General features: G+C 36.9%; 1 long non-coding RNA gene across 5 annotated transcripts; it reads left to right on the top strand.

The window, feature by feature from the left end:
- The first annotated feature begins 5176 nt into the window (after positions 1 to 5176).
- LOC112050818 (uncharacterized) lies at positions 5177 to 24813 on the top strand. 5 transcript variants are annotated; one of them, XR_002887187.2, is made up of 5 exons: positions 5177 to 5520; positions 20592 to 20695; positions 21517 to 21570; positions 22770 to 22919; positions 24029 to 24813. It is a non-coding gene; the product is annotated as an uncharacterized LOC112050818 (long non-coding RNA). The 5 variants fall into 5 exon arrangements; XR_008250963.1 differs by lacking the exon at positions 5177 to 5520 and adding an exon at positions 20056 to 20077; XR_008250962.1 differs by lacking the exon at positions 5177 to 5520 and adding an exon at positions 20273 to 20296.
- Positions 24814 to 25862: the final 1049 nt, after the last annotated feature.

The raw sequence follows: 25862 nt of genomic DNA, 5'->3' as shown, positions 1-25862 counted from the left end.
TACTTTGGTATCGTTTTTAAAGCCTAGTTATAATTAACAGATCTCGATTATAACACAAATGATCCACTTGATGGGAAGTGTAAAACCATCGCATACAAACCCAACACTTTGAAAGGCCTACATAGAGCACAACTTAAGTACAAAGTGCTGCCGTCCATCAACTTAGGTGTAGGTGTTGTAGGTGTTAATACCTTGCCGTCAGTTGATAATGTAGTAAGGAGCGGAGCACATCAGCAATGAACTTTGGGGCAGGGATGTACTTCCCTGAAAAGTCATGGTACCTAATTAGATAGGTCTAGTATGTATGAAAACTTAAAATTCTGTAAGTTGTAGTAAGCAATAAAAAATATTATTTTATGGTAGTTTTAAATCAAAATTGGTACGGACAGTCTTGAGCTTTTTAATTGATTTAACTAACTAACAAACATCTTCTTAAGCAGTTGTTTCAGTCTTGGGAACGATACCTACTATTCAAAAATAACTAAGTTCTTAAACCACATCTTGATGGCATAAATGAATTATAAGAAGCCTAATTAATAAGGTATAATTAAAGTTTACTTATTCGAAGACCACATTACAGGTAAGTAATACAGCAATAAAAATAAGTGGACGTAATAACACAAAAGCGAATGGCCGTCATTCCACATACGAGTACCTAAAACCACAATATCCACGAGAGCCGCGTATTTATCCAGTTTATGGACAGAGTAAACTGGAATAGACAACAATAAAATTATTCCAATAACAACCAGCCAATTCCATTAAACGAGACGAAATCAATTCGGACGGACAATTCAATTTGGTGGGTTTTATCTTAATCAGGGAGTTGGTAAAAATGGCGGGACAAACAAGACGGTGTAGTTAATTCCCCCGCGCATACATTAGACGTTATTTGTTTTTGCTACATTAACATTTTTATGACTAAAGTGAGGTATCGCCCGCTTGCCACGCCGAGTGCGTCGCCAATAAATGCTTCGTTGTTGTGCGTGGTGGCATTTTAATGGCTGTAATGGGATGGCAGTCGATAAGCTTATGTACACCGGTGTGTAACAAAGGTGCCAAACTATATGGTAACTTGTCATCAGATCAAATGGCTCTCTTGGACTTTTTTTTACTAAGTAAGCGTGAAATAACAGCCTTGTAGGTCTTGTGGTTAACCTCTTCATCTCCAGATTCCATTAAGATCCAAATCTCTAGTCCTGCTAGTGCTTTGAAATATTGGAATTTTCGATCTAAATATAAGGCCGAAGTTGGGAAGTCGGTGGTGGAATTCATTACATCATCATCATCCCCCCGTTGCGGAAGGCACCGAAATCATCCGTCAAAATCATTAGGTAGGTACAAATATATTATCTAATAGCGATCGCCACATTATCAAACTTAAACTTAAAATCCACCCAAAGAAAAAAGACCAGCTAGTGTACCCACAAAATAAGCTGATTGATGATTATGATTGAAATAAAACTTATACATACCTTAATGATATGATGATAATGATATGACGTATTATATCATGTGACTGTCTTAATATTGATTGTTGAATGCAAATATTAATTGATGCGTAATAGCTGCAAGATAAAAAAGTCCGATTCATATCCGCGAAGACTAGTGTTCAATCCGCGCGCATGAATCATGATTCCTGGCCCTGACAGCTTAGTTTAAAGTGGTCTAAAGGAAAATAAATTAATATTTTTGTACTACAAAATATACTTTATATTTATTATCTACGTATCATAAAAAAATATCTAATATGAATTCATAAAAAGCACGTAATATTTATAATATAAATTATCATAAACACTATCTATTTTAAAACAGGATTAAGCTTTTCATAGAAAGTCAAAAGTTTTGGACGTTTGTGTACAACGAGAAGTGAAGGTGATCTTATAAAATGTACATAAAATATGAGCACACACACAAAGGGGTCCACTGCATAAGCTCCAGCACCGAAAATGTCCGTAAAATTGAGTTTCTGAAAGCATTTAAGTCCCAAAAATCACGTTACGAACTTAGCGCCTTTGCAATCTTCCGCATACATTAGTGAGGTGTGGCGGAACTAAAGCGAGCGCTCGGAGAGCTGCCGGAGCAAACTGTGGAGAAATTGTTCTCCATGTGGAGAATGTGGATGAAGATATTGGAGAAAATATTACTTCGGTTTATCTCCAAATAAATGATTTCATTAGGTAATTATTAAACGTTTCATATTTAAATTGCTGAATGTATTATGTAAACGCATAACTTTAGGACGTTTAAATTAAAAATTAAAATCGTTGTGATCAGGTTATATAAGAATTCAAAAATGTTTTCTTTTTTCATATCTTCACTGCATAACTAATAATTCCCATTCTTTCAGCTCACCACTACTACTACTACTTCTAAAAATAATATAAAAAAATCATTCTTGAATAATTTTAAGCTAACATTCAGACTTCAGACAGACAGACATCTGACGGGTCCGTTAATTTAATTCAAACAGAACCTACTTTTTGTTTTGATATAAGATAAATAAAGAAACTCAGAAAACCACAAAATATATTTATGTATTTATGTACCTCATTGAAGAAGGTACGTCATGAAATTTCCCACCAGCTCCGCAGGTAAGGAGACTAAAACAAAATCATTATTCAAATCCCCTGAATAATGTTTTCAGAAATCGGGACAGAGTTTCCAGTCGTTTTTGAATTTTAATATGGCACAGTAACAAGTTCCGAGTTGTCAAAGGAAATCAGCGCGCTGTGCTCGCGAGTGAAACGGACTTCAGGTAATTGCGTTTCTTTACACCGTCTCTTACAGGTAGACTTGATGTTCCATTTATAACTAGCGACCGATCCCGGCTTCTAACGCGCTTTTTACTAGTCCATGTTAAAACCTTTACATTGTACACGGATGTGTAACATCCTACCAAAACTTCATATATATACGTATAAAAGTGGCTAAAAACTCTGTATGTTCTGTATAACCTGCGATTGGTTTCCGTAACTGTCAAAGCGTAACTTGACTGGGTCCGCCAGTAAGATCGTACACTATAATAGATACATTTAAAATAAGCAGAGCATATGACGCGCCTCATTTTCTTCTGAAGTCCTATTTAAAATGCAGGAAATAAATATTTTTGTCAATGTCACGTTTGTTGCTCTATCGCGTACGACAAAACCTTTTTATTAAATATTAGTTCGATTAGATGACATTCGGAGTTAAAAAAGACTTTCTAACGGGGGTCCCCCGACTACGTGTTTATTTTCAAAAAATGATGAAATACGAAATACAAAATGTTGTATTGTATTTATACTATTTATACCGACCTTAGGTCCAATGTCCGGTCCGCTCTTGTGTTAGGCACCGATCAGCGGCGCGTGATCAAAGGACGGCTAGTGGCCGCCGTAATTAGCACCTTCACTGACGATCGATATCTATTGGAGCCGCTCGCTTTCTAAGGAAAATATTGAAAAGTTGGAAAACTTGCTCCTCTAATGAATTACTGATTCAACGGAAAAACTTCTACAGAATACTGAGGAATGTGTCCTGGATTTGTTATATTCTGTTTCGGTTGGTGAAATTCTTTTTCACGGACCTATATTTAACTAGATGCCCCACACCATCCATCGAAGCGTTTCTTAAATGTTTGAGCCACCCTTTTTCGCTCTTCTTCCTTTCCGTCCTTTTAAAGGTGTTCAATCGAATGAAGTAACGATAGGTTTTTTTCATACATATCAATAATAAGTATTTTGTATTATGGGTCAATTGAAATGGTTTTTATTATGTACTTTGAAATTACTAAACAAATCTCGTAACATCATCATAGATAAATAGCATGAAAATTAATTCCAAATCATGTGTGGGTCCAATTTGGTTTAGCAAAGCTTTTAATTTCCTTATGATAAGAGAGAAAATATAGGCTTTTAATGAGCTGATGATTAACTTTTATGTTTTAAGTGAACCACTTATTTGAATTACATTTGTTTTTATTTTAACAGTAAGTAGAAATACTACTCTGCGAACGAGCGACATTGTAATTTCTTCGAGGAATGGTAATTTCTCGCTCTTTTGATAATAAAAAGAGGAAACTTCGTAAACGAATACAGTGCGCAGCTGATTGACTTTACTTCTTAGAGTATCGAGGGAGAAGTTTAACAAATATAAAACTGAAAACTCAGGGAAGATTTGGAGCATTTACAATATGCTAAATGTGGTAGTAGGTACACTGGTAGGTGTAATATTAAAGGTGGTGGCTCCCCAGGTGAGGGACCCGTGTAGTTCCCATTCCCGCAGTAACACAAAAATATAATTATAGGCAATGTTACTCGCTGTTAATGTAATTTTTAAATCGTGAAACGTGAAAGCCTAACAAAGTCACTTTTGCATATGTTACGAGTAGGTTATCTATAATGGAAGATCTATAATGGAGATGGAGAATGGAGACAGTTACTTATGTTGGTCAAAGAAAATTACATCTTGAAATTTTTTTTTTACCAACGAATGGTATCAGACTTTGGATCGAAACCAACAAGAGGGTATATGGGGCTCAGGAAGAGATTACGATTTCGTTGTAAGAGAGATGTGTCGACAGATCATTTCGCAGCTAAGTAGCAGCCGAGAAAGACCACCCGACGAGCAGCGGCCGGCGGTCACTCGGTCATTACTGCCCTCGCTCTATGAAATATTTATGACGACTCCCATAATAACGCCGGCGACGATATCATTATACTTTGTGATGGGGGTGTCGGGAGGGGCGGAATTTGTGAGCGCTCCTTACCATTGCAAAATCGCAATCTCGAACGCTTCAACGCAGGAGCGCTCTCGCCCGAAACTTTCAAAGATTTCCGGCGCAGGTAAATTGTAAATATCTAAATGTGATCCACTCGCGGATGTTTGCCTGATGCGGATTTCAAATTTAAAATCGCTCTGGAGCCATCGGCGGGGCTGTGCGCAGACGCGGCCCCCCGGATCGCCCATATTAACTTGTTAATTAGGTCCATAATACGACTTGCAGATGAGCTACAGAGTTGTGAAGTTGAATACATAAAAAGCCCTTTTTCAGCGAAGGCATGCATCGCGGCGCGGCAGTATCGCCGGGAGCCCGGGCGGCGAGCCTATATCGTATTTCGTGCGTCCCACCATCCACCAGAAGTTTGCCTGTTCATAAATAAACGCGAACGGTATTCAACAGCCCTTGGTGCTGTATGCATAACGAATTTGAAGGAGGCAAACTTGGAGGCTCTGCTGACTGGGATGGAGTATAAAATTCAGTAACAACATGGTGGAGGTTTTCATTCGACGGCTCGCTGTCGGTGAAGACATAGCTCCGTCATGCTAATTAGTACGCGCTAATTAACGAGTGACGCGTCGACTGCCGGTCAGTGGTCCACTGAGACTCGTCCGCGAGTGCTTGGAGGATAGTTATGGAAATGAGTTGCGAATTTGTGGCCGCGAGTGGCGAATGAAGTGCAATTTTGTTGAGTGCTTTGTGCAATGGAGCGCTCGCGAGATGGAGTTGCGGTGTGGGCGGCCATCTTGCGACGTGTGAGTACAACAAGCCGCTAGGTGGCGTGCGTGGCGTCGTAACAATAACATGGCGGATTCGACTGCTTACTTTTGAATATTTTTGCATTTCATTTCATTTTCCTTACTGAAAACGAACTGTAATATACAATGTAAGATTAAAATAAATTATAGGACTTGATTGCTTAATTTATTTGCCTTACGCACTTTGTTCATAAGAAGTGTTTCTTTTTTAATTATTCTTTATAATCGTTGGCACCATAATGCTTTGGTTTGAAATATTTTTTGTGATACTTCAGTACAAGCTTTTCTACAGATAGTCAAAGACTTTTCTTGGAATTGTGTTTTTTTTGTGGATAATCTAAACAAAGAATGAATCACAAGAGTACTTACTGCCGCATCTTTTGCCTGTTACTCATCACTGCTACCATCGCTACATGTATTCTGTGCCATTGCTACCCAGAGAACTTCTAACGTTATAACAATAGAGGAAAATAATAAGCAGTGTTTTAATATTGTTCAGATAAATTATACATAATTTATTTTTACTGTCCATTTACTTATGAACTAGGACTTGTTCTGAACTATTAGGTTTAGGTAGGTAAATAAGTCTTTCACGTTCGAGAACCACCATAGTAGACCTACTGATTTTTTCAAGTTTACATTAGTTACTTATTATCTACTTAAACCTATTTTTAAGTTTACTTGAATTTTTTCGATGAAAATGTTAAGTAAGTTGAAACAATCAATATCTATTGTGCATATCACTATTGTGCGGCTAACATTACCGAACCCCTCTTAACGTGTGTTCAACTTACACTGCCATCTCACCTGCATATGTATCTCGGTGTACCATTCATATATTAATCAATCACTATATCGTTTTACATCGTATTTTTGTTTTTGCAACATGTATTTTCAACGAAAACATAATTACCGTCCTTTACGTAAAATTACATCAGTATAGTAGTAGTGGAAGTAGCAAGTATAACCTAACGTTATTTTTACAAAAAAAAACTGGCTTTGTTGAAATATTTATGTCAGATGATTGTTAAAACAAAACATCATTACCATTTGATGTCAAATGGCATAGTCAAGGTATTTCGTCGAAATAACTGTGTTAGATGATAACAAAAACGAAAATAATTACGACGAAAATCGATGTAGTGACTCATTGTTTGAATGGTACACTGAGATACGTAATAAGGCCGCTGATGCTAAGTGACGATGCTATCTAAGATGGAAGCGAGCTTACTTGTGCAAGCATCGGCTAAATCCCTTAGCGGTACGTCTTTGCCGGTAGGGTGGTTATCTACTAACCACGACGGATGCCTACCACCAAACCAGATCAGAGTCAAATTGGAAATTGGAAATTAAGTATAAAATCCTAAAGTGACTCATGCTGGGAATCGTACCCATGACCACTCTGTTGAGAACCGTATCACTACCAACTAAATGCTTTCGGTCGAAAATAATGTCACAGTGTTAGTTGCCATACTCCTCTAGCCGGTCGGACAAAAATCGCACAAGCCGTTTCATCGACTTTTAGATTTTATTTTGTATATCTATCTATCTAGTTTTCATATCTTTAACGGCCGTTTTCAATAACCTATCTATCTGTCATTCGAATACTAAAGTTAAGAAAATCTATCTTTTTATTCTTATCCTGCTTTTCAATAACCTACTGACAGATAGTTTGACTATGTAAAGATATTAGTTTGACTGTTACTGATAATCAAGGATAGCTATCTATCTGTAATCTTGGGTAGGTTATTGAAAACGGCCGTAAGTCATAAAGGTGGATACCCAAATTTTTTAAATAGCTACTTAAGGCAAAAAACAACGTTTACTCGGTTACACATTGTTCGTATAAATATAGGTAAGTACATATTTCAATCCCTATGACGTACGTACTCGTAGTTAAGTTATTTATATCGGCATATTTATGAAAATCTGTGTGACACGGCTCGCGCTGACACTCGCGTTGACACGTCATTTTCTGCGCCGCTGACGCCATACACGAATTTGGTTATCGTTCGCTTCAAGTAGGGACGTCACACACAGCACTCCGCACTCCGCACTCCGCACTCCCGCACTGTGAACAGCGCTTCAACTGGGAATACGAGATTATTTAGATAAAACAACCTGTACTCGTAGTTCGAAGGTAGTTCTAGTTCTGACGTGTGTTTTGCTTATGGACGTATAATTTTAGGAGTAAACGTGACTGTTCTTAGTAGACATTAAAGATTTTGCAGACAGTCAGTAAGCTGCAATTACGACTTTTGTGCCGGAAAATTCTTTCAATGTAATAATAGTACGAGCATCTTCCGATTGGGTTACAGGACTATAAAGAAATTTATCCAGAGTGACTGGTTTGTTTTGAGCATAATCTTTTCGATTCACAGATAATTTAAATATTTAACAGAGCTGAAACACACGTTAAGTTTATTAAAACCCTCTTTGGGTCAAAATAAACAACCTTAATAAGACGATCCAAAAGTTGCATCCTAAGATACTATATGAAAACTTGTAACAAAGTCATACCTTACAAGGTTTTTTTATAATTTTAAGTATATTTTTGTTTGAAAAGGCGTTCTGTATCAAGCTGCATGAGTTGAGCCGTTTATTATAGCTGCTACAGTAAGAAATACTGCGTTAGGTTAATACACCAAAGCTTCCAATCTGAGGCATCAACTGTGCCACGGATTGAAAACCTTACGTGTAGATGTGTAGTATACGTATATAATTTCACCGACAACCATGCCCTTCAACCGAAACACATCATCTACATACTTATAACAAACGTCATCTATTCCACTGAAACAAAAACACAAACAATTCAAATTATCTCTCGCTATAGGTAAACACCAGTAACACATAAATAACTTTTCATTTCAGTGTTCAACGCAAGGCAATTTATCTTAATAATGATTTATATTCATCTCTTATTATTTCACACGATTTTGTATTTATCTTTAATAATAAAAAATGTATTTATGTGCGAATCTTATTACATACTCGAACTAGTTCTAGTCGCTACCGCATAAATTGTCTACTTTTTCAAAGACAATACACAGTTTCAGAAACAATGATCAATGATCTAAAAATATTGATAAAAAAATTAGTAATATTTTAATTTCTTTTTATAGTTCAAACTAAATAGAAAACCATTCAAATTCTCAGGGCTTATAAAGAATACTGTTGTCTTGATGGTCCAGTGGTTTTGGATCATGAGGTACTGGGTTCGAATCCTGGGTCTGGGTTTTGAGATACTTCTTTCTTCTAAGTAATTTTCAGTTTATATTCTCAACTCGGAGTTGAGAAGTTGGTGGTGCTAAATACACGCCTCGAAGAACACGTTAAGCCGTCGGTCCCGGTCATTATCATGCCGGCGTTAGAATCGGCTAATAATGATGATGGTGATAAAGAATACATAACGCATAACTCTTAAGGTGATATTGTAGTCAAGGGCTAACTTGTAGAGAATAAAAAAAATCTAATGTGCTAGAAATTTAACCATGAAAGTTTAGTAGATATGCAAACAAAATCAAAATACAAAATCTACTTGAAAATCGACCCATTAATTTTGAATCCCACCCATCATAAAACCTCAATTAACAAACAGGTAAAACATTTTAAAATTTATGTTTTTGCTTTATGTTCTACTAATGTAAACAATGTTTAATCGATTGAAAACTTAAACAGCAATTATCTGCAGTCGTTGTTATTTTGATCAGACTTTCAGAAAGCGAACCGATTAACATTCGTTACGATCTAATCGTTTGTATCTTACTAGTTATAAGTTGTAACTAAATGTCTTTACTGGTATTTAACCGGATGGAAATTATCTTTATGATTTAATACTATGTAGCTACAATGTTTGAATTGGGTATACCTTACATACTCGTAAATAAAACAAAGTCGGCGAGTTAGTTACGTCATTTAGATATAACTCATGAACGACTAATAAACGTAATTGCACAACAATTTTGCGATAATTTTGTGACATTTGTGCACATAAACAAATTTAATTCTGGAATAGCATAGGTATGAGCAACTTTTTTCGTTTTATCACAGAATACATTGGTTTTATCCCAAAATTTTTTCGGGGAATGCAATTAAGCTGGTGTAGTCGTGTAGTAAAAAATATCTACCCGTAGTTATTAACAAAACCTTAACTATCCAGCAGGCTAATTCACTATCTTTGAAATTGATATTCTATGTAACAAATGTCATCAGGTGCCTACTGGTGGATATCATACATTTCTCAATTGATTTGATGTTTGTTTTAATAGTTTGATAATAAAGATCAAAACAGTATCATCATGTCATTATTATCAATAGGTCATCATGTCATTATACCAGGCTTGTTAGAAATTATGATAGGAGTATATTTTAAAAAGTTAGCTTCATTTAGTTAAGGAAAAAAATATATTATGAAGTAATGTTGAAAGTCGAGATAAACACAACAAAAGAGTCCAAACAAATGCTAATTCGCTAACAACTAAACATTTTGGTAGAGGTTCTTACAAATACAAAATGGGGTACACTCATTTACAAATAAATGTTAAACGTACATTTTGAGAACGTACGTTATTAATTGAAAAATCTAAAGTTATTATGGGATTATCTAGTGGAACACGGCTGTTATATAAATATGTACTTATAAAAGTGTGGGCGTTGGGTTTAGAAATATACAGCCGTCAAAAAATATAGCAGTTACTATATACATACCGAATAATTATCAAATAGGTAATTACTGTCAAATGTCTCATATATATTATTTTGTATGTATATAAGACACTTAAAAATCACAACCCTCCCGTTCCCAGGGAAATACCGGGATGAAAAATATTTACTCCTTATAAAACTACTACTACTACTACTAAAGATGAGGTTTTCAGAAAATACAACGTGATGTACCCGAGTATTTTTGGCTCGCGATTCGAACTACAAATCCTCAAATGTAGATAGCATATAGGTACATAAGTATTAATAAAATTAATACAATAATATTTCTAAACTAAATTATTTCGTGAATTTTTGTCGTGAAAACTAAATCAAAGAAAAGTGCGCCCCTAAATTGTCCGCGCGTATATTTTCATTTGTCCCGACGCATCTGCGTTTCACGAGTTTTGAAAAAACACAAAAAGGAGGAAACTCGGCGGAAGGGATCGTACCCACCCCGGGGATGTTTATTGTTTTAGATACGGACATATTTTATTTACTAAGTGGCTACTTTGAATAAAAATGCGGTTCGGTGTCGTTAAAAAGTACAAAATGCGAAAGTAGCGTAACCTACCTATTGCTGGAGATTTATACGCCAGCGCCGTGGATACGTTCCAACGAGATACATTTAAAAAAAATCTACTTTATTGATTTCTTCAAAACTTGTAATTGTAGTGAAGTGGACCTTTGCTTTATATATAGGTATATATTTATAGTTGCGAGAAGTACACTAATAACCCATGATCATCATCACTAACAGCCGATGGACGTCCAGTGCTGGACATAGGCTTCTTGCATGGACTTCCAAACACAACAGTCATGCAACCCGTTTAATTTCGTCAATCCAGCCCAGCTAGTGGGAGGTTGACCAACACTTTCCGATGTGGGGTCGCCAATCCAGCACTTTGGAACCCCAACGTTCATAGAAGAACTATGTACACTTATAACCCGCGCAAACAAAAAAAGTTCTGAGTTCTGCATTCCGCTGTCCAAGATCTATGTAATGTTCTTAACTTTCTAGCACCGCACGGGCAAAAAGGTGTGTACAAGAACTGTAATTAGTACAAGACAAAATTATGTCAATTAACGATCAATCAATCAAAAAGAATAACTTTACTACTTGCTATTTCCACTACCATTTTACTAATGCCAGTTATTTATTTGATGACTACGCAGCTGACATAATATTTCGATTGTTCTACACTTTGCCTCAGTCCTGCGAGCTGATGGTATGAAAAATCTTGAAGTAGACAATTGGTTGCATCTAGTTGATTATTGTTATCATAATATCTCATCAACCAGCATATTTTTGCTGGTCCGTGTGAAACCACAATAATATTATTTTTGAAATATAAAATCAGTATTTCAAATTAATCGAACTTCAGCTGTTGATTTGGGTTTTTTCAAATTTTCTTTTTTTCTTAACCGCTTCAAAACGAAGCAAACCAAATCATTATCGACTTTTATAGAGTAACAGACATTAATTACCTAATTATAACACAAAAACTGACTGCCTTAAAGACATGGCCGTCAAACTACTGGAAAATGAAAAATTAGCATACTCGTACCTCCTTTCCACTTAATTAGCACTTAAGATAAAGAAATTAAAATCGCTTAACTCAGATGAAGTCATATGGACATCCATTACTTTTTATATTTGAAAAGGTTCTTGAGTTTTTTATGTCAACGTGGAGTGAGGTTAAAAAGCACAAAATGGTAAAGTGGCGTACTCAGTGAAGATTTATTTGGGCAGAACCTTTATCTCGAGTCTGCGCTGCGGAGCGCTCCTCGCATGCTAATGTAGGCGCGGGTACACGCTTCTGTTTATCTCGGTACAAATTGTGTTCAACTACTTACTTCAAGTCTGGAACTGGAAAGTCGGTGGTGGTCAGACCTCCTACCTTAGGAAATTACGATAAGCAGTCATGCAGTTGAGACCATGGCGGCTTTATAAAGTATTAGGTTCATATTCAAGTAGGTACCTACCTTCTCACTACAGCCGACGCCCAGCGGATAGTGTTGCCTGGTGTCTGGATAAAGCCGGACACAGTTAGGTTTTTCTATTCCGTGACCGGCCAAATAAACGGTGTCCTGTTTGTACGGCTTTTGTTAGGCGTTGCATTTAACAAACGAGCGAACGACAAGCGGTAACGTAACGTAACGTATGGGAACGGTAATAATCATAAATGCTTGATTTTACATGAAAAAAATGTCATCCCTATTATTAGTGGTGTACACAAAATCCTCATTAATGTAGGCTGTCTGGCCTTTTTACCCAAATGTCAAGCCAAAGTGACTGGACTGTCTGACTGACTGATTTTAATTTCGGCGACCTGGCAACCCTACCCGCGGATCTTATCCGCGTAGTTTCCGTTTGTGTGGGGATAAATGGCGTGGGAAAATGTGGGAATTCGGCATACGACATTCACAAATAACGATACTTTCTAGTGGAAAAATAATTTTTCAAAATCGATTTTGACTCCCCCCCCCCCCCCCATTTAACTTAACTTAATCACTTAAAAGAGGCCTATGTCCAGCAGTGGCCATCAGCCATCGTACATATCACACCAGCAGTGGATGTACATCCACTGCTGGTGTGATATGTACCATGGCTGATGATGATGAAGTACCTATAGATAAAGCGTATTATTTCACTATTTACTTTAGAATAATTAGAGAAATCATGTTCCAAGTCACCAGATAGCTTTAAATCAACCCTTCGAAGATCTCCGTTGATTGAATTATAAAGGTCTCCATAATGACATACGTATGAGCTGTACGTACCTGTGGTAGGACCATGGGCTGACAACTTTTACAGCTTTGATAAAATCACGAAAGTCTGACAGTTACAGGCTCTCAGACCATTCATTTTGTGGAATCTGCTACCGTAGTTGTCGTTGGCAACCTTTACGACTAATTGTTGGTATACTTCATTAGGTACTTAACAGGAGATCAGCGTATCTTCGCATGGTTATCGACATTTTTGGATGGTTGTTACCACCGTACATGTTCAATTTCAACTAAATAAAGCCCTTATTTGGGCTTCAGACTTAAATTAATTTATCAGAACAAAAAGTCTTCACCAGGCGTTTCTGGATTATCGGACAACGTATTTCCCAATGTTCAACCTTAACAAAACCATGTATGCGACAAAACAGGTCCTAGGCTTTGCTTTGTCAGCGAAACCCGTATGAATTTCTGTAGGTAGGTACCTACATATAGTAAAGCGGTAAAGTTTATGGGCTTATGAATTGGAAGGGGTACCAAATTCTGGATCTACTGAACCAATTTGGAAAATTCTATTACCAACAGAAAACCACGTTATTTTTGAGTTTAAAGTTACGAGAATATTATATCTCCTTGTTTCCACGGGAACGTGAACTATGCTAATAAAACCACGGGTGTCACCCATAACCATAGAATACATAGATAATAGTACAAGTAACGTAATTTGTGTGTGTGAAAACATGACCAGTGACCATAGATTAGTGATCCTTGACATATCTTCTTAAAGTCGTGTGTAAAAATCTAACATTCTAATTATTATTATTTGTGGTAACGGGTAGGTACCAGTCCTTCAGTGTTGTGGGAATCGGGTTTTTTTTTGTTTTCAGTTACATCTATCAGTAATCAGTCGTTTGACTATAAACTGTATTTTTCATAGAGAGATGATGATTCATTCAGAGAATGTTTCAAGTTAAAGGTCATTAAGCGACTCTTCGTGTTATGGTCCTTTTATCTGGCGGAAGTATTGTGTGGTGGACAGTACCACCACACAATTCTTCCACAGTGGATCGATCTAGCCCTTTTGGTCTTACCAGGCGTGATTAGCAAGAAAGACTATTTGTGTGTTCTTGCAGTCTGTGTTTGTATTTTATGGCGTTTTCTGTTATTTCTTCTGTGACACTCGGCATTTCAAGATACTTATGCATGTCTTCTTTTTTGGTGAACCAGGGGGCGTTTAGTATGTGCGGAATACTAGGTTCTGGTATCTCTAGAGTATTTAAATATTGGATTGACTGTGCCCCACAGCTCCAAGCCACACGTCGGTGTTTTTTTAATAGCAAACAATGCTCAAGTTTTAAAAGCTTGAACATGAAAATAGCTCGAAACAGCAGCAAGTTATTGGACAATTGCATCACTTAGACTATCTGGAGGATAGTGGCAACAATTGCACAAGTCGGGCGACATGGCCATCAGCATCACACAAATAGTATCGTCGGGCGATAGCGGCGTCGTGAGCCGATCGCACGATAGTCACGGCCACGCGGCGGTTTTGCAAACAATTGATACAGGCGGCGCACATTTCAATATTTAAATCGCCTCTCATATGAGATAAAAACGCCGTGCGCTGTAAAATATTTGTACGTTTTAATATACGTTGGCGGCTTAACTGAAGTCGATGAAAATAAAATATTTATCTGGATATTTTTTTACTCTTTTAAAAAGACGCGCTAATACAATAAATATAATATTTAATCTCTCCAGTCCTTTCCTCATGACTGGGGATCGTGATCAATCCTTGACCAATCCGTGAATAATCTATTGCTGTACCATGTTCCTCCATTCTGATAGCACTATAGGCGCGAGTTTCCTTTAAAGTAGATTCGACCTGGTTGGAGATCTGGTCATTGGACGTTTATCGTAATCAATACTAATATTATAAAGCTGAAGAGTTTGTTTGTTTGAACGCGCAAATCTCAGGAACTACTGGTCAGATTTGAAAAATTCTTTCAGTGTTAGTTAGCCGATTTATCGAGGACCTGGACTTTGCTCGGTGTTTTTCTCTCTACCACGCGATGGACCCGGTACCTGCACGGTGAATCCATGGAATGCTAAGATATTCGTCTCATTAAATAATGGCTACTATGAAGAGAGCTAGACCTAAAGTCTACCACCTTGGCCCAATGCGTAAAGGCGTAGCTAGATAACCAAGGGCCCTGGTGCTATAGGCTATATTTTATCCCCGTATTCTTAAAGGAACACGACCGCGGGACGTCAGCTAGTCGTTATAATATGCCTATTGCTTCAAAATTTGCTATAAGTTAGGAAATCCGATAATGAACAGACGCTTGTATCGTTTATAATATAGATGTAGATCTCGGCTAGTAAAACAAACATCGTCCTGTAAGTGGCGCACCGTGGGAGCGCGCCCGCGGCGGCGCATTACGTGCCGACTGCTACGAGCAGTTGCTCACTGACAGATCACCGACAATCAGCCTGACGATCGTTCCCACTGTGGAGCAGTGGCGTGCACAAGGCTTGTAACTAGGGTAGGCTCCGTACAAATCGTACAAAATGAGAAATTCCTCCTCCAATACAGGTACGAAATGAATTCTCAGGGTATACATTGCGTTTATGCATCTATGCACTCCACTCCACTGCTGAGGAGCTCCTTATTTAATCTTTACAACTTAGTATATTAGGTACCAGTATATACCACTCTAAAGGTTTGTATTATTTATATATAAACGCAGTCTCTTTGTCTGCAAGTGGCGCGGCCATCTTGTTGGGGCCAGCGAGATAAATTTAATAATCCTGTCTTAAGACAAACTTCTCCCGCCCCCTCCCCTCCCGCGAAAATGTTACTACTTGCTGAAATGTTGCAACACCATCCACAGATGAGCCAACACAGACACAAACCACCTTTATTGTAGTTTCATAAATATACTAGCAGACCCCCGCAGTTACTCGCTGGTAATGAAGGTTTCCATTTTTATAATCGTTCCAATATTTTGGGAACTTATTCTTGACAAAAAGTAATAGTAGTTTAGAATAGCAACAGACGTGCGACGGTTTTCTTAATTGGTCCAGGTCTGGCTGGTGGGAATCTTCGGCCGTGGCTAGTTTTACTAGGATTCCGGTACGATGTCGTGTAGAAACCGCCCGTTTTCATCTTTAATTGCATCATCACTTACCATCAGGTGAGATTGTAGTCAAGAGCTGACTTGTAAAAAATATAGAAAACTGCCAATAAGGCTCATCGTTATTGGCAGTTTTCTATATTTTTGTACAATAAATCTCATTATTATACATTTTAAATTTGAAATCATTGAAAGGGATGCATTTTTAACACTACATGCGTAAGATGATACTATTAAAGTAATATTTTTTAACTATTATTTAAGCCTATTCAGGTCAGGTTTGTTGCAAGCTTGTGCAGTAGGAAAATTGGAAATGGGGTTACGTAGCAAATGAGGCTTTGTAAAAAGAAGTTACAAAAAGTGAGGTCTGAGCACTCTGTAGATGCAAACATCCACTGCCTAGCCTGACGACTCATTAGTTTACGAGCGATTACGAACCTGTGTTCGAGAAGGAATTTTCTATTTTGTACAATTCATTAAATAAATAGGTGTCTACTCGTATGATTTGATTTTGGTAAGACTTCAGAAGCTACTAGACCTTCTTATTCTTTCTCTAATGGGAAGCTACATTATCAGCGAGTACCATCAGCTACATATCTTCTTATTCCCACGGGAATAGGAATAACACAAGCACAACCACGGGGAGTCTACTAGTATGTAGGTACATATAATCTTTATATAGGTTCATAAATGGTATGCGAAAGGTTACTCATCACTAAATCTCGAAAACCACTTGACGCACAAAGATGAAATTTGGCAGGGAGGTAGTTTACTGTTACTAAATGACCACTAAGAACGGATTTTGCAAGAAGGCTAGACTAAGGACACAGTCGCGGGCGTCCGCCAGTATGTATGTTCAGATTGACTGGAACCATGTTAAAGTAATGCGACAAGTTGGCACGTCTGTAGGCGCTTATCGCAAAGAAGTATTACAAACGTCCACCCTCCCTTTTACCACCCGGGAAGGTGTTATATAACAGGGTAGTCTCCCCGGGGCGTGGTGCGAACAAGGCGTGGCCTGCCCCTGTGGGCGTGGCTTGAAATAAGTAACTTTTCTAGTTTGCCGTATTTGATAAAATAAATTGCTTTTCAAGTTAATGTTGCTGATAGCCAGGAGTGCCCATCTATCTATATAGGTATGTTATGTCTATATATATATTATAGAACTGTAAGGGGTCTATGAAGGTACCTACATATTGCACACAATGTCGAGTTGTGTGTTCAGGAACTGTAAAAACTGTATATGAATATAATATAATGGAATTAAACATAAAATTGTGCATGTAAGCACTCGCTCAATGGAGTAACTAGGTACATTCTGATCACTTTTTGCGATGATTTTATAGGCACGTAACATATCTATATTATAAAATATCGTTGCGTTAAACCATCATTACCTTCCATAGATGGGTCCTATAATAAGGGGAAAAATTTTCAACTTTATTATACAACCATCAAAATTTTACCTATTTTTAATTCGAATTACCTACCTACGTATAAGTGAAAACTAACATTCAATTCATTGTAACTAGCCTAAATTTACAGGATAGAAAAAAAATTAACATGAAAATTTTATTACAGAGTAGGAATTTTGGGCTGAAAGAAACGGGTTCATTATTTAATTGTTTAATATTGTGTTAAAAGTAATTTCTGGAATGATTTAAATGTACCTAACTAATATAATATTTTGCATGCCGATCGGGCGTGATACATAACAGATTGTATTTATTTGTTAAGACCTTGTAAACTTTATCAGCAAATAAAGGATTTGATTTGATTTGATTTGGGTCAGATTTGGTTAGCGACTTTTCTTTTTGCCTATTGTGATATGTCGTGGATTCCCGTTTTTGAGGTAGGTACCAATTGGACGGGAGGATGCTATCTGTCATCATAACTGGATCCCTAGTTCTTAGTCTCAGGTACTTATTTTTGTTGTTCGCAAATCTTCATGCAACCTTTCTCCGCACCAAGATTGCCCTGAAAAAGTCTAAACAGATTTTGAGTTTTGAGTAAAACTCTGCATACCTACAATGTTTTAGTAGGTTTATTTTTTTTTGTGTATTAATAATGGATTAAATGCAAATACATCACCTAATTATCTAAAACAATCAAATTAATATAATCAATTTGACGAAACGAAACGAAACAGGTCCAGGTCTGGCTGGTGGAAGACTCGGCCGTGGCTAGTTACCACCATACCGATAAAGACTTACGGACAAGCGATTTAGCGTTCCGGTACGATGTCGGTAAAAACCGAAATGGCTGTGGATGTTCAATGTTCATCCTACCTACCTACGAGTATAACAAGTTAGCCCACTTCCATCTTATATCATGATCTCATCATGACTTACCACCAGGTGAGATTGCAGTCAAGGGATAACTTGTACCAAGAACCAAGGAATAAAAAATTGTCTTTAAATCACACCAAACCACTGGACGGATCAGGCTGAAATTTGGCATGCAGATAGATGTTATGACGTAGGCATCCGCTAAGAAATGATTTTGATCAATTCTATCCCAAAGGGATAAAATAGGGGATGAAAGTTTGTATGAAACTGTCAATTTTGCGGCGATTTGTCTGAAATTTGGAATGAAAATAGATTTTACTCTGGATTAACACATAGGCTACTTTTCATCCAGGAAAACTCCATGGTTCCCGCGGGGTTTGTGAAAAACTGAATTCCAAGCGGACGAAGTCGCCATCTGGTATTTAACTAACCTTGACCCCTATCTCATCCAATATTTAGTGAACATGCAATTTATGATGGAAACGGGCCTACTTGGTACAAGTTTATTGTACCCAATAGGTAGGTACCTCTACGCGGCATCGTACCGGAACGCTAAATCACTTGGCGATACGTCTTTGCTGGTACGGTGCCACAGCTGATGCCTACCACCAGATCGGGACCTCAGTCAATTTAGGAAATATAAAATCCTAAATAACCAGAGTTGTGAATCGAACCCAGGACTTTTCCTGTCTGTGGACTCTGTTGAGATCCACAGAACTGCCATCTGCGACAGAATACTAACAAATAGAATAACATAACTGCGTCTAAAATAGATTTTAAATAGAAAATATTAAAATTGTGGGTAATTTGAAATAAGTTTACATATGTAATTGATGCCTGTGTCCTAATTCGCGATAAATTAGTGATTTTTCTTAGAAGTTAAAGATTTTCGAAGTTAAAGCTTGAGTTTTCAAACGCCTGTATCTCGTTTACACAATGATACGAGCATTGGCAACTTCATATTTAAAAAAAAAATTGGTAAATGTGGGTAGTTTCTACAAGTTTCGCGTCGACGTGCGTTTGTAAAGATCAAAACAATCGCTCTAAAATTAAAATGTGGTAAGTGGCATTGATGAACAATTAATTATTAACTTTAAATTATTCACAACAGTTAGTAAATAAGAATTCAGTAGTGGTCATAGCTTCTATTGTTAACTATGGCTAAATAATAATAACAAAATAATATGTTATCAATACGATCCGAATATATGTAATATAATTGAAGGGGAACGGGAACAGTATATTTTAAACGTAAAAAAAATTAAAGAGTAGTATGTGCTATATTGTTTATTGCTGCAGTTCATTGAATATTATTAGTGATTGGTTTAAACTAATATTGTAAATAAGTAAGATTTAATTGGTTGTTTATTTATTACGAATCAACTCAAAAACTAGTGGACCAATTTTTCAAATTTATTTTACCATTAGATAGCCGACCGCCTATCTTGACCCAAGTAATATAGGCTGTATTTTATCCCTTTATTCCCACGGGACCTACAGTGAAAAAGCGGGAGGAGCGCGAGCTAATTATATCATAAATGACACTTAAGTTTAAGAAATTATTGTCATACTTTACTTTAATTCATAATTTACTTTTAATTCAAATCAGTTACATCGTTTTTGTCTAACGTAGACCTATCTATTGGTATAAAAATCGCGGAGAGGCCGCGCTCGGCGTATTCTGCGATAGATGCGAGGGTGAGTTCTTCTCATTACACTTCTTACTGTTCCTCTCTCCGCCATTTTGTCTTCAAATATTAGTTTCCACCACGTGTTTCCATTTTTGACTGTTTTCAAATTACTTTGTCAATTGCGTTGACTATGTTTTTACATTACTTATCTCTTTTTGTTCATTTTTTGGAATTATCAAGTGAATTTGAAATTTGAAATTGAAAACTTTCCGCCATTTTGTAAAATGTTTGTGTGCCACGTGTCTTCATTGAGTTTTTAGTAGATTTTTACAGATATTTTGCTGTTTTTATTAAATATTAAATTTAATGAACTCGGTTAAAGCAAAAAATTTTAAACGACAATACTTTTTAAATTATTTTTTTATATTATTATCGTGTAATGGTGATTCCTGTTGGTTTCATTGTTTGTAAATGTTTTGTAGATACGTTTTTAATTTATCGTTTTTTCTTCTTATAACGCAGGCTTTTAATTTCTTTTAGGGTTTTAAAGCATGGTATAAATATACATTTGAACTTCGTAGGTGGCGACTGGCGATCCACTGGCGGTATTGTTCTTGCTGACGTAGATGAGTGAAAACATCAAGAAGAAGCCACTCCTAGCGTGATTTGCTGTCGGACGCGGGGGGTAAGTTTCTTTCAAGACTTCAGCTACTGTTCTTCTCTCCGCCATTTTGTCTTCAAATATTAGTATCCACTAAACACGTGTTTCAGTTTTTGACTGTTTCAATTGCGTTGACTAGGTTTTCATCGGTTTTTTGATTACTTATCTCTTAGAATTATGAAATGTTTCATTCGCTCATCCGCCATTTTGTCATAACCTCCACTAGCCACGTGTTTCAATTTGCGTTTTAACTGTTTTATTTGTTTTTATAATTTAATTTCACATAATGCTTTAATAGATCCCCTACTTATTGTACATTCTTTTTCTTTTTTTAATTTATTGTTCGCGTTTGCACTTGCGTCGTCCCGCCATTTTGTAAAGTGTGAGTGCCACGTGGTTTTTTTATCGTTCAGTAGAAGTTAGTTGTTATTTTGTATTTTTATTATCTAATATAAGATTCTATTAACTCCGCTAAAATGCATATTTTAAATCGGCAATAATTTCTTAATAGATTTTATTTTATAAAATAAAAAAAAGCTAGAAGTATCACTATAGTGTATAAGTATCACCATAAATTGTGTTTTATTATTTTTAGTAGATGCGTATTTATAATTTTACTTATAGTTTTTTTCTACTATACAAATCAAATCATACTGGGTACGCGCATCATTTCATCTTAGCTAAACGATATTAGTATTTTTTTAATTTTGAATTTCAACCTATTGAGATCTCATTTTGTTTAGTTTAGGTTAAGAAATTACCTGGCGTATATTGTTTTTCGGAATTCCCACTACTTTTAACGTTATCTTGTATCTTTAGTTTTTAATTATTATTTTCTATTACAGTGAACCATCGCCCCCGCGTCCCGTGAACAATTCTGCACTGTACTTCAGTTTAGAGTAAGTTTTTATTTTTGCTAATTATTACGCCTTTATAATTTTCTTATTTATAATAATTAATATTTTTTAAACGGACGTTGTTGATAGGATTTAACTTTTTTCATGTTTTTTTTTAATTTCCGACTTCAATCAAACAAGCTTTTTATTTAATGGAACATAATCTTCTAATATTACTAATATTATAAAGCTGAAGAGTTTGTTTGTTTGTTTGTTTGTTTGTTTGATTGATCGCGCTAATCAGGAATTACTGGTCCGATTAGAAAAATTCTTTCAGTGTTAGATAGCCCATTTATCGAGGAAGGCTATAGGCTATATATTATTTCCGTATTCCTACAGGAATCGCGCGGGTGAAACCGCACGGCGTCAACTAGTCCTCTAATAATCATAATCATTATGGATCTAATAGTATAATTGCTTAGTGTCCTAGCATACAGACCACAGCTACAAAACACCGCCACCTACCTCATATCTATAATTTTTATAAATTTTTTATTGTCTTGCCGCGCACTGCCGGTGACGCCGGTGGGCGCCACACACTACAAAACGCCGCTTCTAGCTTTAGTTTGACTCCTGTGTACAGTCACACTAAGCGGTACGTCTTTGGTTAGGATTCTTTTTTTAAATTCTTTACAGGTTAGTCCTTGACTACAATCTCACCTGATAAGTGATGATGCAGTCTAAGATGGAAGCGGGCTAACTTGTTAGGAGGAGGAAAAATGACGTATCATCTACAACATTAAGTTTGGGGACACCTCTACTCGTACTCCCATCAATCGCATGCTTATTACTTACTGGTGTTCTGCAGCTTTACTGTGTCCAGCATTTTTTTATTCTTATAAGTTGACTTGGCCACAGTCTCACCTGATAGTAAGTGATGATGCAATCTAAGATGGAAGCAGGCTAACTTGTTAGGAGGAGGATGAAAATCCACACTTCTTTTGGTTTCTACACGGCATCGTACCGGAACGCTAAATCGCTTAGCGGTACGTCTTTGCCAGTAGGGTGGTAACTAGCCACGGCCGCAGCCACTAGCCAGACCTGGACCAATTAAGAAAAACTCAATCTGCCCAGCGGAACCCAGGACCTCCGTTTTGTAAATCCACCGCGCATACAACTGCGCCACGGAGGTTGTTAAGGATGGTAGGATAGGATGGTGAGGAGCCACAACCGATGCCTAGCAAACAATGGTGTTGTTGCAGGATGCCTCACGCGATGTTTTCTCCACCTCATGCCGCCCTGGCCGCCGGCGTAGCGTCCGCCACGCCGCTCGGTCGCACCGGCATCGTCAGCTGCCGCTGGCTCCGCTCCCAGCGAGCGGCGCACAGAGGGCCCGCTTCATTTATACTTAGGTGAGTATTCCACTTCACTGTTTGTGACTGCCATTTCTATCTCAGAACAGCAGTTACTGTGTACTATTCAAATAAAAAATCAATCACTAAGTACTTCGATTTTAGGGTTTAGTGGGAGGGGGGGAGGTTGTTAGGATACCTTCCAAACCCCCATTCGCACGAGAGTTTTAAACGAACGTTAAAAAAAAGTTTAAATATGCAATGCATTCCCGAGTATATGTTCACACGACAGCGTTTTTTAAAACACGGACGCTATTTTTCGAGGAGTGTTCCATTTTCAAGTTTGGGCATTGGAAATGGACCTTCATTTAACTTCATACTATTTGAATATATATATTTGAACGCTTTTTTAACGTCCGTTTAAAAAGCTCTCGTGCGAATGAGGGCTTTATAATTTTGCCATGTCTATCCATGAGTCTGTCCATGCTTAGCTTCAAACTGTTACTACTTGGAAGCTGTTGTTTAGCATGAGTATGAACTATGAACATCAAAAATGTCGACAAAGACAAATAAAATGTTGAAAAATATTTTTAGGGTACCTCACCTACAGCTTTTTGTATGTGGCGACTTCAATGCAGACATCTTAGAAAATAGTGTATAAACCTATTGGTTAATACATCCTATTGGTTACTAAATCTATTTAAAACGTATAATTTATTAAATATTTATCAAATGCATGTAGTGGAGATGATTTTTGCTGTGTCCAGTTTTTTTTTTTCTTATAAGTTGACTTGACCACATTCTCACCTGATAATAAGTGATGATGCAATCTAAGATGGAAGCGGGCTTACCTGTTAGGTGTAGGATAAAAATCCACACAACTTTCGATATCTACACTACATCATACCGGAACGCTTAATCGCTTAATACGCCTATGCCGATAGGGTGGTAACTAGGCACAGCCGAAGCCTCCCGCCAGCCAGACCTGGGCCAATTGAGAAAACCTCAATCAGCCCAGCCGGGGATCGAACCCAGGACCTCCGTCTTGTAAATCCACCGCGTGCACCACTGCGCCATGGGAGCAGCGTGGTGGGTCAAAGCTCTAATCCCTTTTAAACACTGATGACGATGATTATATGGTATATTAATTTGTATTTATTTTGTTCCAGATATTAACACTTTTTCCTGAACATGATAAAATTAGTTATACCTAACATAATGCACCTACATCACATTATGTTAAATACTTGTTACACTTAATAATATAGTTTAATTACGAATTCACTTCATTAAAAACTTTTTTAAAACGTACACATAAACCCGAACATGATGCATAATATTAAGTTTAGTAAAATAGTTTTTAATTTTTTTATTTTTATATTTAGGAACAAAGTAACTTTTGTTGTTTAGTTATACGTATAACTGTACTACACGCTGTTACTGAAAATTACACTTTGATATTGCTGTTACTTATTCATTTGGTGAATGATTGTTTGCGACAATAAATTGCGATAACTTCTTCATTCATAACTCTTCAATCACATCCATGGTTAAAATGATATTGTTGGTTCATTTTGATGCTACGAAACACATTGAATGTTTCGTTCGAGATAGTAGCGTAGAATAAGTTTTTGTTTTTGTGTTACAGATTGCACACTTTTGCTTATATTTTTGTTTTTTTTTTATAGTTCTACAAGTTTTTTTTTGCCCAGCTACTGGTATATTATGTTAGTTGTTAGTTTCTACTAGTTTTAATTTTACTTTTTGTTTTTTTGTAGGACGTTCGCATCTTTGAATAGCAACGGATTACTTTTTTGTGTGACAAATTTTATTAAGTTAATTTTTGTTATACTTATTATAGATCGTAAGTGCCTTTCGCAATTAGCTTATACCCAACACAGCTAATTGTTCACTCATTTTTTTTCAAGCCGCTAATAAACTTTTCATATATTAATCTGATATTTTATTTTCTACACTTCATACTCAGACCAATTACAGAAGGACCTATATCGCACGTCACGAACAAAATTGTCTGTCATATTCTGAAGAAAACGAGCATAGATTTAGTATATATCTTATACTAAACTAGAAATTTTTGCCCGTTTTTTACACAATTCAATTACACAAAAAGGTATTTTTACGAAGCTCTTTAACCGACGAACACGATTACAACTATTTAACATCAATACTATAGAGACAGTTTCTATAATCGTATTAGATCGTTGATCATATACTTTGACAGAAAAGTAACGTCTAGCGAGGCAGGTCCTATACAATAATTGGTCTGAGACTTCATACAATGGTCAACGAGCCATTATTTGAACCCTTTACTTTTCAGTCGTAGAGAGCTGTGATAGCCCGGTGGATATGACCTCTGCCTCCGATTCCGGTGGGTGTGGGTTCGAATCCGGTCCGGGTCATGCACCTCCAACTTTTCAGTTGTGTGCATTTTAAGAAATTAAATATCACGTGTCTCAATCGGTGAAGGAAAACATCGTGAGGAAACCTGCATACCAAAGAATTATCTCAATTCTCTGCGTGTGTGAAGTCTGCCAATCCGCAGTGGGCCAGCGTGGTGGACTATTGGCCTAACCCCTCTCATTCTGAGAGGAGACTCGAGCTCAGCAGTGAGCCGAATATGGGTTGATGACGACTTTTCAGTCCAGAGATTTTAGTTTTTTTTGACAGTTACCTAAATACTACCCAAGTTAAGCCGAATTTACATTTGTCTGATGTGTGGTGTCGTGACGCATCAGAACATAATCGGTATTAATCATTTTATATAGCAGCGTTTATACCTACAGATATGTGTTGTGACATGTCGTGATGGCTTCTGATGTGCCACATACAAAACGTATGATAGCGATTCCATTCTGACGTGTACACGACACGTCAGACAAATATAAATCCAGCTTTAGTTAGGTGCATAAGTTAACTATATCGCTTGACAATTAGCGAGCGAAGGTGCCTCCACTTCAGTTTCAAGAAGTTGATAACTTCTAA

Source organism: Bicyclus anynana, chromosome 7, assembly GCF_947172395.1.
Source record: "Bicyclus anynana chromosome 7, ilBicAnyn1.1, whole genome shotgun sequence".
NCBI classification, from domain to species: domain Eukaryota; kingdom Metazoa; phylum Arthropoda; class Insecta; order Lepidoptera; family Nymphalidae; genus Bicyclus; species Bicyclus anynana.
This window is presented reverse-complemented; position numbering and strand designations above follow the sequence as displayed.